Consider the following 15,710-nt stretch of genomic DNA (forward strand, 5'->3'; position numbering starts at 1 on the left):
TTAGATTTTCCGTTTATGTTTTGTGTTGTGAAGTTTTCAAGATTTGGGTATAGATTTGATGGATTATGGAACAAGGAGTGGCAAGAGCCTAAGCTTGGGGATTCCCAAGGCACCCCAAGGTAAAATCCAAGGACAACCAAAAGCCTAAGCTTGGGGATGCCCCGGAAGGCATCCCCTCTTTCATCTTCGTCCATCGGTAACTTTACTTGGAGCTATATTTTTATTCACCACATGATATGTGTTTTTCTTGGAGCGTCTTGTATGATTTGAGTCTTTGTTTTTTAGCTTACCACAATCATCCTTGCTGTACACACCTTTTTAGAGAGACACACATGAATCGTAATTTATTAGAATACTCTATGTGCTTCACTTATATCTTTTGAGTTAGATAATTTTGCTCTAGTGCTTCGCTTATATCTTTTAGAGCACGGTGGTGGTTTTATTTTATAGAAATAATTGATCTCTCATGCTTCACTTATATTATTTTGAGAGTCCTTTAGAACAGCATGGTAATTTTCTTTGGTTATAAAATTAGTCCTAATATGATAGGCATCCAAGATAAAAATCTGAAAGTGCATTAAATACTGAGAGAAGTTGGATGCTTGATAGTTGTTTTGAGATATAAAGGTGGTAATATTAGAGGTGTGCTAGTTGAGTAATTGTGAAATACTTGTGTTGAAGTTTGCAAGTCCCGTAGCATGCACGTATGGTAAATGTTGTGTGACAAATTTGAAGCATGAGGTGTTCTTTGATTGCTTTCCTTATGAGTGGCGGTCGGGGACGAGCGATGGTCTTTTCCTACCAAGCTATCCCCCTAGGAGCATGCGCGTAGTGCTTGGTTTTGATGACTTGTAGGTTTTTGCAATAAGTATGTGAGTTCTTTATGACTAATGTTGAGTCCATGGATTATACGCACTCTCACCTTTCCATCATTGCTAGCCTCTTCGGTACCGTGCATTGCCCTTTCTCACCTTGAGGGTTGGTGCAAATTTCGCCGGTGCATCCAAACCCCGTGATATGATACGCTCTATCACACATAAGCCTCCTTATATCTTCCTCAAAACAGCCACCATACCTACCTATTATGGCATTTCCATAGCCATTCCACCGTTCCGTTTATTATGACACGCATCATCATTGCCATATTGCCTTGCATGATCATGTAGTTGACATCGTATTTGTGGCAGAGCCACCATGCTTAATTTTTCATACATGTCACTCTTGATTCATCGCATATCCAGGTACACCGCCGGAGGCATTCACATAGTCATATTTTTTTTCTAAGTATCGAGTTGTAATTCTTGAGTTGTAAGTAAATAAAAGTGTGATGATCATCATTAGAGCATTGTCCCATGTGAGGAAAGGATGATGGAGACTATGATTCCCCCACAAGTCGTGATGAGACTCCGGACGAAAAATTATAAAAAAAGAAGAAAAAAAAGAGTCCATAAAAGAAAAAAAGAGAAGAAGGCCCAAATAAAAAAATGAGAGAAAAAGAGAGAAGGGACAATGTTACTATCCTTTTCCACACTTGTGCTTCAAAGTAGCACCATGATCTTCATGATAGAGAGTCTCTTATTTTGTCACCTTCATATACTAGTGGGAATTTTTCATTATAGAACTTGGCTTGTATATTCCAATGATGGGCTTCCTCAAATTCCCTAGGTCTTCGTGAGCAAGCAAGTTGGATGCACACCCACTTAGTTTCTTTGATGAGCTTTCATATATTTAGCTTTAATGCATCCGTTGCATGGCAATCCCTACTCCTTGCATTGACATCAATCAGTGGGCATCTCCACAACCCATTGATTAGCCGCGTCAATGTGAGACTTTCTCCTTTTTTGTCTTCTCACACAACTTCAATCATTATATTCTATTCCACCCATAGTGCTATGTCTATGGCTCGCGCTCATATATTGCGTAAAAGTTGAAAGAGTTTGAAAAGGCTAAGTATGAAACAATTGCTTTGCTTGTCATCGAGGTTGTGCATGATGAGAGCATTTTGTGTGACGAAAATGAAACATGGCCAAACTATATGATTTTGTAGGCATAAGCTTTCTTTGGCTTTGTTATTTTGATAGGACATAATTGCTTGGTTAGCATGCTTAAAGTATTATTATTTTTATGTCAACATTAAACTTTTATCTTGAATCTTTCGGATCTGAACATTCATGCCACAATAAAGAAAATTACATTGAAGAATATGCTAGAAAGCATTCCACATCAAACATTCTGTTTTTATCATTTACCTACTCGAGGACGAGCAGGAATTAAGCTTGGGGATGCTTGATACGTCTCCAACATATCTATAATTTTTGATTGTTCCATGCTATTATATATTCTGCTTTGGATGTTTAATGGGATTTATTATACACTTTTATATTATTTTTGGGACTAACCTATTAACCCAAGGCCCAGTGCAAATTGCTGTTTTTTTGCCTATTTTAGTGTTTCGCAGAAAAGGAATATCAAACGGAGTCCAAACGGAATGAAACCTTCAGGAGCGTGATTTTTGGAACAAACGTGATCCAGAGGACTTGAAGTGGACGTCAAGAAACAACCGAGGAGGCCACGAGGCAGGGGGGCGCGCCCTCCCCCCTTGTGGGCCCCTCATGGCTCCACCGACCTACTTCTTCCTCCTATATATGTTCATATACCCCGAAAACATCGAGGAGCACCACAAAACCCTATTTCCACCGCCGCAACCTTCCGTACCCAAGAGATCCCATCTTGGGGCCATTTCCGGAGCTCCGTCGGAGGGGGCATCGATCACGGAGGGCCTCTACATCAACTCCATGGCCCCTCCGATGATGTGTGAGTAGTTTACTTTAGACCTTCGGGTCCATAGCTATTAGCTAGATGGATTCTTCTCTCTCTTTGGATCTCAATACAAAGTTCTCCTCGATCTTCTTGGAGATCTATTCGATGTAACTCTTTTTGCAGTGTATTTGTCGAGATCCGATGAATTGTGGGTTTATGATCAAGTCTATCTATGAACAATATTTGATTCTTCTCTGAAATATTTTATGTATGATTGGTTATATTTGCAAGTCTCTTCAAATTATTAGTTTGGTTTGGCCTACTAGATTGATCTTTCTTGCAATGGGAGAAGTGCTTAGCTTTGGGTTCAATCTTGAGGTGCTCGATCCCAGTGACAGAAAGGGAAACACCACGTATTGTATTGTTGCCATCGAGGATAAAAAGATGGGGTTTATATCATATTGCTTGAGTTTATCCCTCTACATCATGTCATCTTACCTAATGCGTTACTCTGTTCTTATGAACTTAATACTCTAGATGCATGCTGGATAGTGGTCGATGTGTGGAGTAATAGTAGTAGATGCAGGCAGGAGTCAGTCTACTTGTCACGGACGTGATGCCTATATACATGAGCATGCCTAGATATTCTCATAATTATTCGGTTTTCTATCAATTGCTCGACAGTAATTTGTTCACCCACCATAATACTTATGCTATCTTGAGAGAAGCCACTAGTGAAACCTATGCCCCCCGGGTCTATTCTCCTTTATATTAATCTATCGTCAACAAGCTATTTTCTATTACCGTTTATTTTGCAATCTTTACTTTTAATCTTTATCATAAAAATACCAAAAATATTATCTTATCATCTCTATCAGATCTCACTCTCGTAAGTGACCGTGAAGGGATTGACAACCCCTTTATTGCGTTGGTTGCGAGGTTCTTATTTGTTTGTGTAGGTACGAGGGACTTGCGTGTGGCCTCCTACTAGATTGATACCTTGGTTCTCAAAAACTAGGGGAAATACTTACGCTACTTTGCTGCATCACCCTTTCCTCTTCAAGGGAAAACCAACACAGTGCTCAAGAGGTAGCAGACACTGACAACTGTTGAAGATGACTTGCTGAGTGTGAGGCCTAAGTGTATAGTGTTTCTTATATACCCGAGAATTCATTTTGCAGCTGTCCAGTGAGTTGTGGTAGGTGCATGAAGATACTGACACACCTTATTAACTGCAAAAGAAATGTCAAGTCGAGTAAGGGTCAAGTACTAAAGTCCACCAACTAAACTTCTGTAACCAGTGATGTCTTCTTGGTGCAGAGGCTCTCCTTCTGTCAAGGATAAGGGTTCTGAACTGGACAAAGGTGTTGGTGAAGATTTACAATTTTGCATACCAATTCTACTTAGCAGTTCAGTGGCATACTTTGCTTGAGATAGGTGAATACCATTTCCATATTTCTTAACTTCAATACCCAAGAAAAAATGCAGGTCTCCCAAATCCTTGAGAGCAAACTCAGTGCCTAAATCCTTAAGCAGTGTTGTCACTGCTCCATCAGAAGAACTAGTGACAATGATGTCATCAACATATATTAAAACAAATATGGATGTTTTATGCTTGTTATAAATGAACAAGAAGGTGTCAGATTTTGATGGAACAAAACCAAGTGACTGAAGTTTCATACTCAACTGTGAATACCATGCCCTGGGTGCCTGCTTCAAACCATACAGGGCCTTATCAAGCTTGCAGACATGAGATGGTGCATCTTTATCTTCAAACCCAGGAGGCTGTTTCATGTACACTTCCTCTTCTAGAACACCATGAAGAAACGCGTTATGTACATCTAGCTGCCTAAGACTCCAACCCCTGGACACAGCTATTGATAACACAAGACGGATTGTTGCAGCTTTAACAACAGGACTAAACGTGTCCTCATAATCTATGTCATACCTTTGCTTGAACCCCTTGGCTACAAGTCTTGCCTTGTATCTGTCTATAGTGCCGTCAGATTTCTTCTTGATTCTATAGACCCACTTACAATCAATTAGATTTCTGCTTGGTCGACGGGGCACCAGGTGCCATGTTTTGTGTTTGCGCAACGCCATGATTTCATCTTCCATGGCCGCCTTCCACCTAGGATCATCAAGTGTTGTCATTAAACTGTTAGGTTCACCGACATACCAAGTTTAGAGAAATTTTTGTAATTTAAGCGAGTAGTGATTCCCTTCTGTAGTCTTGTGCACAGCACCACAGGGGAAACCACAGGAGACGGAGCCACAGGGGATCCACCAGTCGCATCAGCCTCAGGTGCTGGCGACTCGGATCCCGACGAGGATTGTGTTGCGCCTATTGGCGACCGAGGCGTGGTGGCGGGCCTCGGCGAATCTGGCGCATGCAGCCGAGCCGGAGTGGCGGGTCGTGGCAAATCCGGCATGGGCCAACCAGACGAGCCGGGCTCGGCCCCGCGGGTAGCTGTGTGCCAAGCGTCATCAGTAGGTTGGTGCGGGGTGACGATATCGCTTTCCCGGTCGCGCGCCCGCTCGAGGCGCTCAGGGCCCGAGGCACGACCAGGTGTTGCCCGACCGGATCCCGGAGGGGATATTGGCTCCTGCTGCAGGGATCCCGAGGCAGATCCTCCTCTGTTTGCGCCTGTGTCTCCGGCCAAGGGACACATGAAATGATGTCTGTTTCGATTGCGATTTTCTCCATCTGAGCTGAAATCTGCAGTAGTAATCTCAGGCATAATATGATGATTAGGTACAAGTTGATCAGTACTATTATTCTCTCCCCCATGATCAACGCCGGATAAACTGGAAGGCAAAAGAAAAATCTCTCTGCGAAGAAGTGCGCCGGCATTTGGGTGAAGTTTGGCAAAGGGAAAAACTGTTTCATCAAAGACGACATCTCGGGAGATATACACACGTCCCGTGGCTACATCAAGACACTTGACGCCTTTATGTTGTGCACTGTAGCCTATGAAGACACATTGTGTCGATCGAAACATGAGCTTTCTATTATTATAGGGGTGAAGTTTGGGATGCGCAATCAAACACATGAAGAGATGAATAGTCGGGTTTGATATGGAGGAGACGTTCAGTGGGTGTTTCGTGATTGATGACACGGCTAGGTAAAATATTTATGAGGTGTACCACGATGAGGAAGGCCTCATCCCAAAACTTTAGTGGCGTGGATGCGGCAGCAATAAGGGAGAGGCCAATGTCTACAATGTGCCTGTGCTTGCGCTCCGCTGAACCGTTTTGTTGGTGAGCGTGGGGACAAGAAACATGATGAGAGATTCCTATCCCTTGGAAAAAGGAGTTGATTTTCTCATACTCACCCCCCCAATCCGACTGCATTACAAGTATTTTGCAATCAAATTGTCATTCTACAAGAGCTTGGAAGTTAAGAAAAACTTGAAAAATGCCAGAGCATTTTTTTAATAAGGTATATCCATGTATACTTGCTAAAATCATCGATGAAACTCACGTAATAGGTGTGTCGGCCAACAGAGGAAGGGGTCGGTCCCCATACATCCGAGGACACAAGCTGCAAGGGTTTTGTAGACACACTAGTAGAAATAGGATATGGCAACTGATGGATTTTTGCTCTTTGGCAAGAGTCACAAATTGTTTCACGATCGTACTCATTAACAAATGCGAGCTTATTTTTGCTAAGAATTTGATAAACAATGGAAAAAGATGGGTGGCCTAAACGGTTATGCCATCATTCTAAAGACACTTTGAAGACTCCATAGGCTTGCTTGTTTAACTTGGAAATTTTGGGGATCAATGGATAGAGACTTTGCACACATCTACCGCGATAAAGCACCCTCCTCGTGACCTGATCCTTGATCAAAAATAAGAAGGGGTGAAACTCTATGAAAACACCATTATCAAGAGTAATTCGATGAACTGAAAGATGATTTTTGGATGCATTTGGAATGTTTAGGACATCATCTACAAGAATATCACAATGTGGGGTTTGAATAATAGACTCGCCAACATGACTTATCATCATACCTGGACCATTTTTAGCGGCGTGGACTTGATCTTGGCCATGATACTTCTCATGCATGGTCATCTTCTCAAGCTTAGAGGTGATGTTCTCATTTGAGCCGGAGTCAAGATACGAGTTGGAATCAACCCCATGTGAGGCATCTGCCGCGGCTGCAACACGCCTCCTTTGAGAGTTGTCCTCTACATAGCGCCACTTACACTCTTTTGCAATATGGTTAGTTTTCTTGCAGATTTGGCATTTATTTTCATACTCCTCATACTCGGCGAACCGGCGCCCTTGATTGTTGTTGTAGAAGTGGTGCGGAGGGCCGTTGTTGTTGTAGTAGCCCCCGCCTCCGCCATAGTTGTTGTTGTAGTTTCCGCCGCCGCCACGGTGGCCGCCGCCTTGACCACCGCCATTGCCTTGATTGTTGTAGCCGCCGCCGCCGTGGTTGTAGCCACCGCTACCCATGCCAGGGTAGCCGCCGGTAGGGTTTTGGCCACCACCACCAGAATAGCCACCGCCGCAACCACCGTTCTTCTGGTTGTGGTAGACGCCTTTGCCACCACCCGGGCGACCCCTAGAGGCAGCGTTTGCCGATGACTTAAAGCCACCAGCGCCGTTCCCATGGAACATATCGACGCATTGATCGAAGTTTGCTACCAACGATAAGAGCGTATCGACGGTGATAGGCTTGGTGCGGACGTCGAGTGCAGAGATGATTGGCTGATACTCCATATTAAGCCCAGTGACGATGAAGGAGATGAGCTCTCCCTCCCCGAGTGGTTTGCCCGCCACCACAAGCTCGTCGGAGAGGGCACGCATCTACCCAAAGTAGGTGGAGGCTGACTGGGACCCCTTCTGGGTGTTCGGAGGGTTGATCTGATGTTGTTCATGTGAGACAAAGAAACTGCAGAAAACATATTTGCCAACGCAGTCCAGATCGCATGTGATGATTCAAGCGAGGCCACTTGAACAAGAACCTCCTTGGACAGATTGCAGAGAAGATATGCTACGATTTGCTGATCTTGAACTAACCAGGGGTTATAGGCAGGGTTGGAACTACATGCTCCTTGCCATCTTTATCTTTGCTAAGGATTGTTCTGGGAGGCTCTTCGATGGTTTGATCAATATAGCCGAACAAGCCAGCGCCCAGTATCTGGGATCATGCTTGGGCTCGCCAGAGAACGTAGTTCGTCAGGCTGAGGGGTTCTGATGTGTTGTAGTTGAGGCCAGAGGAGGTGACTGCGGTGGAGGAGGACATGGCTAGGGCGTGGTGGATTGGAGATTGAATAGATGGAGGAAGATGAGCTAGATGTTATGGAAGAGGCCTGCTCTGTATACCATGTAGAAATTATGGAAGCGTCTCACCTCTCGTAACATGGGAGCCCACATGTTATATATTGATATGGTGAGGCTGGCTCTCGCAGAGGCATACAAGATTACGGTTCAACAACTAGAGAGATACATGGAGAGATAGAGGAGAATAAACAGGTGGAAAGATAAATAAGCTAACAACCTAGGGATCCTCCTAACTACTCTAATAGGCGCGTGACATATGTTTAACATTCATGTGTATTACAATTTACATTTTGAATTCTTATACCAACCCACCATCTGGTATCTTTTTTAATGATCAACTATCTAGAATCCTCCAAACTCCAATACCAAGAAATTCATCTTGTAAGTAAGTATTTATAGTACAACTCCAGAATGTAGTCCAGTGAAAAGGAGTAACTAAGCATGTGGATTTTGTAGTATCGGATAAGTAGTATTTTTATTCCACCCCTCCCCGGCACCTGTTGTGTGTTGCTACCTGCAGAACTGACTTAATGTCTGATGCACTACTGACATACATGTCAGCATCTTCTAGTATTGTGTATTTTGTTATTTTAGATCACACGACAAAATAGGAGTGCTTCCTTTTCCCTCAAGCTATAGGGATTATCACCAAAAAGGTGGATTGGGAGCCCCTGTTGAGGCGACAGGAGGGCGATGCCCGACTACCCGAGGGGCCGGCTTGCCGGCGGACAATCCCGGTGACCAGAGAAAGGAGGTTAGAGGCATCGAGGGAGAGAGGAATCCGGAGTCGAGAGTGGACCCGTTGAGGCTCCATGAGGCATGGCTGGAGATGAGTAAAGCGATGCAACAGGTCGCCATGGAAAAGGAGAAGATCGGCGTTTTACGATCTGGGATCGTGGGGAAAGCACATGCATTTGATGGTGCAGCCATGGAAAGAATCAGGGAGAGATTGCATGCCATGAGGAGAGATCTTGATCATGGGATGGGGAGGAAAGTTACTAGGGTTTCGGCCATGGAATCATCCTGCCCAAAGGATAGAGATCCTCCGGATAAATTCAAAGGATCATCAGTATCAGGAGGCGGGAAAAGAAATCATGCAGAGGGAAATATATCATCCACAATGGTCATAGAATCGCGGGGAGCATATCGGGTTGAGGTTTGTTTAAAAAGTGGAGACGAGCAGGAAGAAAGCACACAAATCGCATCCCATCTGTCTGCGGGTGCTCTATACGCATTCGCTCAACCACCAGCGATGGCGAACACAGAGACCCGGAAGGACAAGGCCCCCATGGAAGCTGAGGCTGTAGCCGGTCACGCAGGCGGCAGGAACATGACCGGGGTTCTGCTCCGCGGCGACACCTCCCGCAGCCAGGGCAACAAGTGTTGGTGTCAAAACCGGCGGATCTCGGGTAGGGGGTCCCGAACTGTGCGTCTAGGCCGGATGGTAACAGGAGGCAAGGGACACGAAGTTTTACCCAGGTTCGGGCCCTCTTGATGGAGGTAAAACCCTACGTCCTGCTTGATTGATATTGATGATATGGGTGTTACAAGAGTGGATCTACCACGAGATCAGAGAGGCTAAACCCTAGAAGCTAGCCTACGGTATGATTGTATGTTGTGGTTGTTGTCCTACGGACTAAAACCCTCCGGTTTATATAGACACCGGAGAGGTTTAGGGTTACACAAGGTCGGTTACAAAGGAGGAGATATCCATATACGTATTGCCTAGCTTGCCTTCCACGCCAAGTAGAGTCCCATCCGGACACGAGACGAAGTCTTCAATCTTGTATCTTCATAGTCTATCACTCCGGCCAATGGAGATAGTCCGGCTGTCCGGAGACCCCCTAATCCAGGACTCCCACAGTAGCCCCTAAACCAGGCTTCAATGACGATGAGTTCGGCGCGCCGTTGTCTTCGGCATTGCAAGGCGGGTTCCTTCTCTGAATACATTATAGAAGAAGTTGAATACGAGGATAGTGTCCGACCCTGCAAAATAAGTCCCACATTTCACCGTAGAGAGAATAATGTTCTTTCGCAGATCTAATTTGCTGGCTTGTTTTGACAGCGTGACGTCATGTCATGGCCCGGTGACTATTCGAACCATTTCTTTTAACGGGCCCCGCACATAACGCGAGGCAGTTTTTCGACACGTCTTGTCAAAGCAGAGATCATGTCCCCTTATTACGGGATTCTCATCAATACGGGCGTGGGTAACCCAACCGCGCCATCAATTGCGGCGCTTGGGGGATAAGCGAGTTTTACTAGGCAAGTGGGGACGTTTAATGTTGTCCGCCCATATAAAGGGATAAGGATTCACCTTTCTATCCACGCCTTCTCCCTCCTCTGCTCATCCGCTCCCGCATACTCGAGCTCTAGCGCCCAAGTCCTCACTTCCATCTCAACCTTTTCCAACCATGTCTGGAGCGGGAGGCAAGTGGATGGTCTCCTCCATCACGGAGGGAGACATCAAGAAACTGAGGAGAGCCGGATAGCTGCACGACGACATCGCGCACCGGCTCCCAGATGAGGGACAGCTCATCCCCACCCCCGAGCCCCATGAGAGGGTGGTATTCCTCACCCATTTCCTCCGCAGACTAGGATTCCCTCTCCATCCCTTAGTCCGGGGGCTCATGTTTTATTACGGCCTGGATTTCCATGATCTAGCCCCAAACTTCATCCTCAACATCTCGGTGTTTATCGTCGTGTGCGAGGCCTTCCTCCGCATCAAGCCCCACTTCGGCTTATGGTTGAAGACCTTCAATGTCAAGCTGAAGGTAGTGAGCGGCCGCCAGGCGGAGTGCGGAGGCGCCATGGTGGGCAAGATGCCCAACATCACATGGCTCGAGGGCACCTTCGTGGAAACCATAAAGGGGTGGCAATCGGGGTGGTTCTATATCACCGAGCCACGCGACCCCGCATGGGTAGCGGCCCCTGAGTTCCGATCTGGCATCCCCCTACGGCTCACCTCCTGGAAAGAGAAGGGCCTGTCCTGGGGTAATTCAAAAGAGCTGACCGGACTCCAGTCATGTATTCAGAACATGGTGGATAAGAAGCTCAAGCTTGTCAACATAGTCCAGGTTATGCTCGTTCGCCGGATACTCCCGTGCCAACAACGGGAGTTTACCTTGTGGGAGTTCAATCCGGCGCAGCACCGAACTCTGAGCAGGCTCTTCGACACGACTCATGAAGATGCCTCGAGGGTGCTGTTCAAGGGCGCCACGGTCCCTCCCCCCATTACTGACGATCGCGGATTCCGCGCGAAGCGCCACGCCAGTGCGGTAAGTTGTTTTACCTCTTACAGGATATTTGTTATATATATAGATTGGCTCTATGCGGGATCTAAACTCCCGTAATTTTGACAGGACTGGCAGAAGATGGCCGGACAGATCGACTGTCCGGCTCCCTTGCCCGAAGGCCCCGCAGATGCTCTTCTGACGAAGATGCTGACTCAGGCCCCTTATAAGGTGCCGGAGAAGACCAAGAAGGCCAAGGGAGCTCGAAAGATTTCCCGACGCCGGGCATCGTCGGACTCACCGTCCGATGACTCTGCGGCGCACTCTTCCCCCGAAGACGAGGAAGAGGAAGAAGAGGCTCCCCCACCGACTGGGGGAGACAAGAAAAGGAAGGCCGCCCCAACTAGGGAGGCCGAAGGGTCCAAGAAGGGAAGGACGCTCCTTCCGGACAGCTCCACCGCCGTCGACGAAAGTGAAGACAAGTGGTTGCCCAGGGGCAAGCCCCAGGGGAGATCGTAAGTGTTCGGATACCAAAGTAACCCATAGGATTCCTTTGTCGCATTGCTTTCCCTAATGCCGAACTCAACTGTACAGGCCGCCCCGAGCCAATATTGAGGTATCCTCAGACGGCTCTCTGGGCTCGTTAGACATGGATAGCGATCCAGTCCCGACTGCCACCTCCCCTCATCCGGCCGACGACGCCGAGGTGCTGTCTCAAGAGGCACCGGATCGAGGGGGGACAGTCCCGGAGGCGCCTCAAGGCGACCTTCCGTACTCCGGGAGCCGAGGGGACGGGGTCCCCGAGAGCTCCGAGTTCGGAACTCAGCTGAACACCGCGCCGGACCCTCCAACGGATCCGAGCTCGGGCAGGCGGTCCCCTTCTAAGGAGGGTGAGACACCTGTGCCGGTGACCTCTGTCCACCCAGAGGCGCCGGACACTATGTTGGAAGCGCTTCGCAACGCTTTCATCAAGGAGGAGCACCGCACTATCATGAGTGTGGTGATCCAGAAGGTTCAGTCCGCCAAGAGCGGATTGACTGAAGCCTGTACTAGCCTTCTAACAGGCTTCGAGGTAAGTGTTTTAAAATGTAGTAGAAGTGTTACCGCATAGACAGTAGTCCCTGATGCTTTGTTCGGTGTTCACAAAGAAAAGCCGAACAGAGGATCAAATAATATCGCAGGAGTCTAATATAAGTATGTCAATATGCATGTGCAGGCTTCGCTGCTGGCGTCCGCCACACTAACGGCGGAGGTCGCCGTACTGAAGGAGGCTCTCAAGGGGTCCCAGAAGGAGCTCGTCCTTGCTAAGAGGCAGCTCGAGGAGAACAAGGGTAAGTGATACCCCGTCTATAGATGAGAAAAAGGACACGATTGCTAAATGAGAGGATCATTGTATGTTTGCCAGGGGCCATGACCGAGGTGGCAACCCTGAAGCAAGCGCTGTCCCAGGCCAAAGAAAAGGCGGCCTAGGAGCGCACCAAGCGAGAGAGGCACGAGGCTCGGGTGGGCGAGGTGCAGCAAGAGCTCCAAGCTCTCGTGACGAAGCACAAGGCGTTGGAGCTTGACTTGAAGACGAGAGAGTCTGAGCTTGCCGCGGCCCGTGAGAGCGCGAAGAGTGCCAAGGCCGAGGCACAGAAGGCCCTTCAGGAGATCGACGCGATGAAGAAGATAGCGGCGGGTAAGGCTTTCTATATGCAAAGCAAGCATGCAACAGTGAATTACCGATTACTTACCCGAATCCGGAGCTCTTCAGGAGCATTCGCAGATTTGCCCCGCAGTGTGTCCGATGCCGCACTATTCTACCAGGCCGAGGACAGAAGCTCAACGGAGAAGCTGTTCTGGTCTCAGTATGCTGAGGCCGAACATCCGGTGCCAATGAGCGACCAGCTGAAGCAGATGGCCGAGCTACATAAGGCGGCCGATCATGCCATGAAGGGCTTCGCGGTCCGGTTGTGGCCTGGCGACGCCCTTCCGAACAGCTTCTTCGGCCTGGTGAGGTGGCTTGTGGATGCCTGCCCACGGCTGGAGGTCGTCAAGCGATCCGTCTACATTGAAGGTGCACGCCAGGCCTTCACCCGTGTGAAAATGCAGTGGGTCAAGCTAGACGCCGTGAAGCTTATCAAGGAGGGGCCGCGAGAGGCAAGGAGCACCGCCACCCCGAGATGTACTATGAGGGTGTTCTGCCGGGCGCCCGTCTTATCGCGGATGAGTGTTCACAAAATGTAATATTTGAATGAGACTTGCTCGTTTTTTATCCTGTGTAATGAAAACTTGTTTCATATGCGCTATGCAACGCTTGTGTGAATTTAAAATATTACCTTCCGTTTAGCTGTTTATCCAATCTGAGAGATGGCTAGTCCTCGGCTTCTGCCCCCATACCACGAGTGCTGGGGTGTTCGGGATAAACCTGAGCACTCTTGTTCCCATTTTTGGGTCCTTCGAGGGAGGTGCTCAGCACAATGAAGAAGGCAACCGGACTAATAATTCTTTATCACTCTCACTTAGCCATAGAATTCTATAATTTTAAATTTCGGCGAAGCCCCTGGTATTCGGAAGGCCGAATTCGGGGCGCGATACACGCCTGTAGGCTAGACGGAGCCGGCCCTTCGCCCTAAGCGGCATAAGTCTTTAGGGACTCGAAAAACCTCGCCGAATAGCGACCAGTCTCTCGCCTTATCATGACAATCAGTTTTAGCTTTCTCTACTGTGGTGCTTGTCCCGGCAGAACTGGGGCACAATCACAGTAGTTCTCCTAGCGCTACCTTAGCCGATAGAGCGGAACGTAAGGTACCAAAACATAGGAGCCGGGCAAACCCAACATTTGACCAAAGACATGATTCGGAGCTGATGCATATAATGTTATTAGTTCGGGGTGCCGTACTTGTGAAAGTATTCAGACTTTTCACACCATATTGTGAGTACGTAAGCCCCTGGTGCATTGGCCGTACCAGAGTGTACGGTTGCTAGGCGTCATTAATGAACACATAGATATGTATACAAAAAATGCGATAATAGTCGTAATGTCGTGCATTGTATATTAAAAAATTGCATTAAAGCAGAGTGCTACAGATAGTGTAATAAGCAAAAGAGTAGGACTATGTCCCTTCCAAGGGCGACCTGAGGAATTATATGAAATCTGTAATCCACCTGGGAATTCCGCAGTTGTCGGCCTCCTTGGTTGTTGTATCATGGGTTCGGCAATAGAGCTGCCGGACAGTGTTTCCAGAGATTGAAGTCCTGAAAGAAAAAAAGAAAAATAACCAAACGGGAAGCCCCTGGTGCGGTTTAGGCCGCATTTTGGGGCGTGCCATAGTTGTGCCTCCCCCTCCCCATCTATGCCCATGGTATTTTTAATGCATAATTATGTACGCGTGGCACGAACAACACCGTTGGGCTGGGATTGGGGTGGCCGTCGTATTGCTACGCGATCTCAGATCGTGCCAGGCGGTCTGTTTGCCAATTGCCCCGAGCGCACTTGAAGGTGTCCGGGTTTTTAAACGCCGAACTGGTAGATTGCCTTGAAAGGCTTCTTTGCGCTTCTGCTGCGAGGGCCACGATGTGCTCCTCTATTCGAAGAGAGCGCTCTGTGTTTCCATTGACTGTAATAACTCCGCGAGGTCCTGGCATCTTGAGCTTGAGGTATGCATAATGTGGTACCGCATTGAATCTAGCGAATGCGGTTCGTCCGAGCAACGCGTGATAACCACTGCGGAACGGGACTATATCGAAGACTGACTCTTCGCTTCGGAAGTTATCCGGGGATCCGAAGACCACTTCCTGTGTAATTGAGCCTGTGCAGTGGGCCTCTATGCCTGGAATGACGCCTTTAAAGGTCGTCTTTGTGCGTTTGATCCTTGAGGGGTCTATACCCATTTTGTGCACTGTGTCCTGATAAAGCAGGTTCAGGCTGCTGCCGCCGTCCATGAGGACTCGAGTGAGGTGAAATCCGTCGATGATTGGGTCTAGGACCAGTGCGGTGAATCCGCCGTGACGGATACTAGTGGGGTGGTCCCTGCGATCGAAGGTGATCAGACAGGAGGACCAAGGGTTGAACTTCGGGGCGACTGGCTCCAGCGCATATACGTCCCTGAGCGCACGCTTCTGCTCCCTCTTGGGGATGTGGGTTGCGTATATCATGTTCACCGTCCACACTTGCAGGGGAACCTCTTCTGTCCTTCAGTGTGTGGCTGCCGGGGTTCTTCCTCGTCATCGCTATGCAGCCCCTTGTCCTTGTTTTCGGCAATTAGCTTGCCACCTGCTTGAACAGCCAACAATCCCTGTTGGTGTGATTGGCTGGCTTGTCTGGGGTGCCGTGTATTTGACACGAGCGATCGAGTATACGGTCCAAGCTGGACGGACCCGGCGTACTTTGTTTGAATGGCTTTTTCCGCTGACCGGGTTTAGAGCCTTTGAATCTGGCA

The 15,710-nt window shown here is 48.0% G+C and overlaps 1 pseudogene; it reads right to left on the reverse strand.

Annotated features, from left to right (window-relative positions):
* Positions 1-6,834: 6,834 nt before the first annotated feature.
* Positions 6,835-8,018, reverse strand: LOC147971364 (uncharacterized; annotated as a pseudogene).
* Between the last annotated feature and the right edge of the window lie 7,692 nt (positions 8,019-15,710).

This window comes from Triticum urartu, chromosome 5A (genome assembly GCF_056163025.1).
Source record: "Triticum urartu cultivar PI428250 chromosome 5A, HENAU_Tu73, whole genome shotgun sequence".
Lineage (NCBI taxonomy): Eukaryota > Viridiplantae > Streptophyta > Magnoliopsida > Poales > Poaceae > Triticum > Triticum urartu.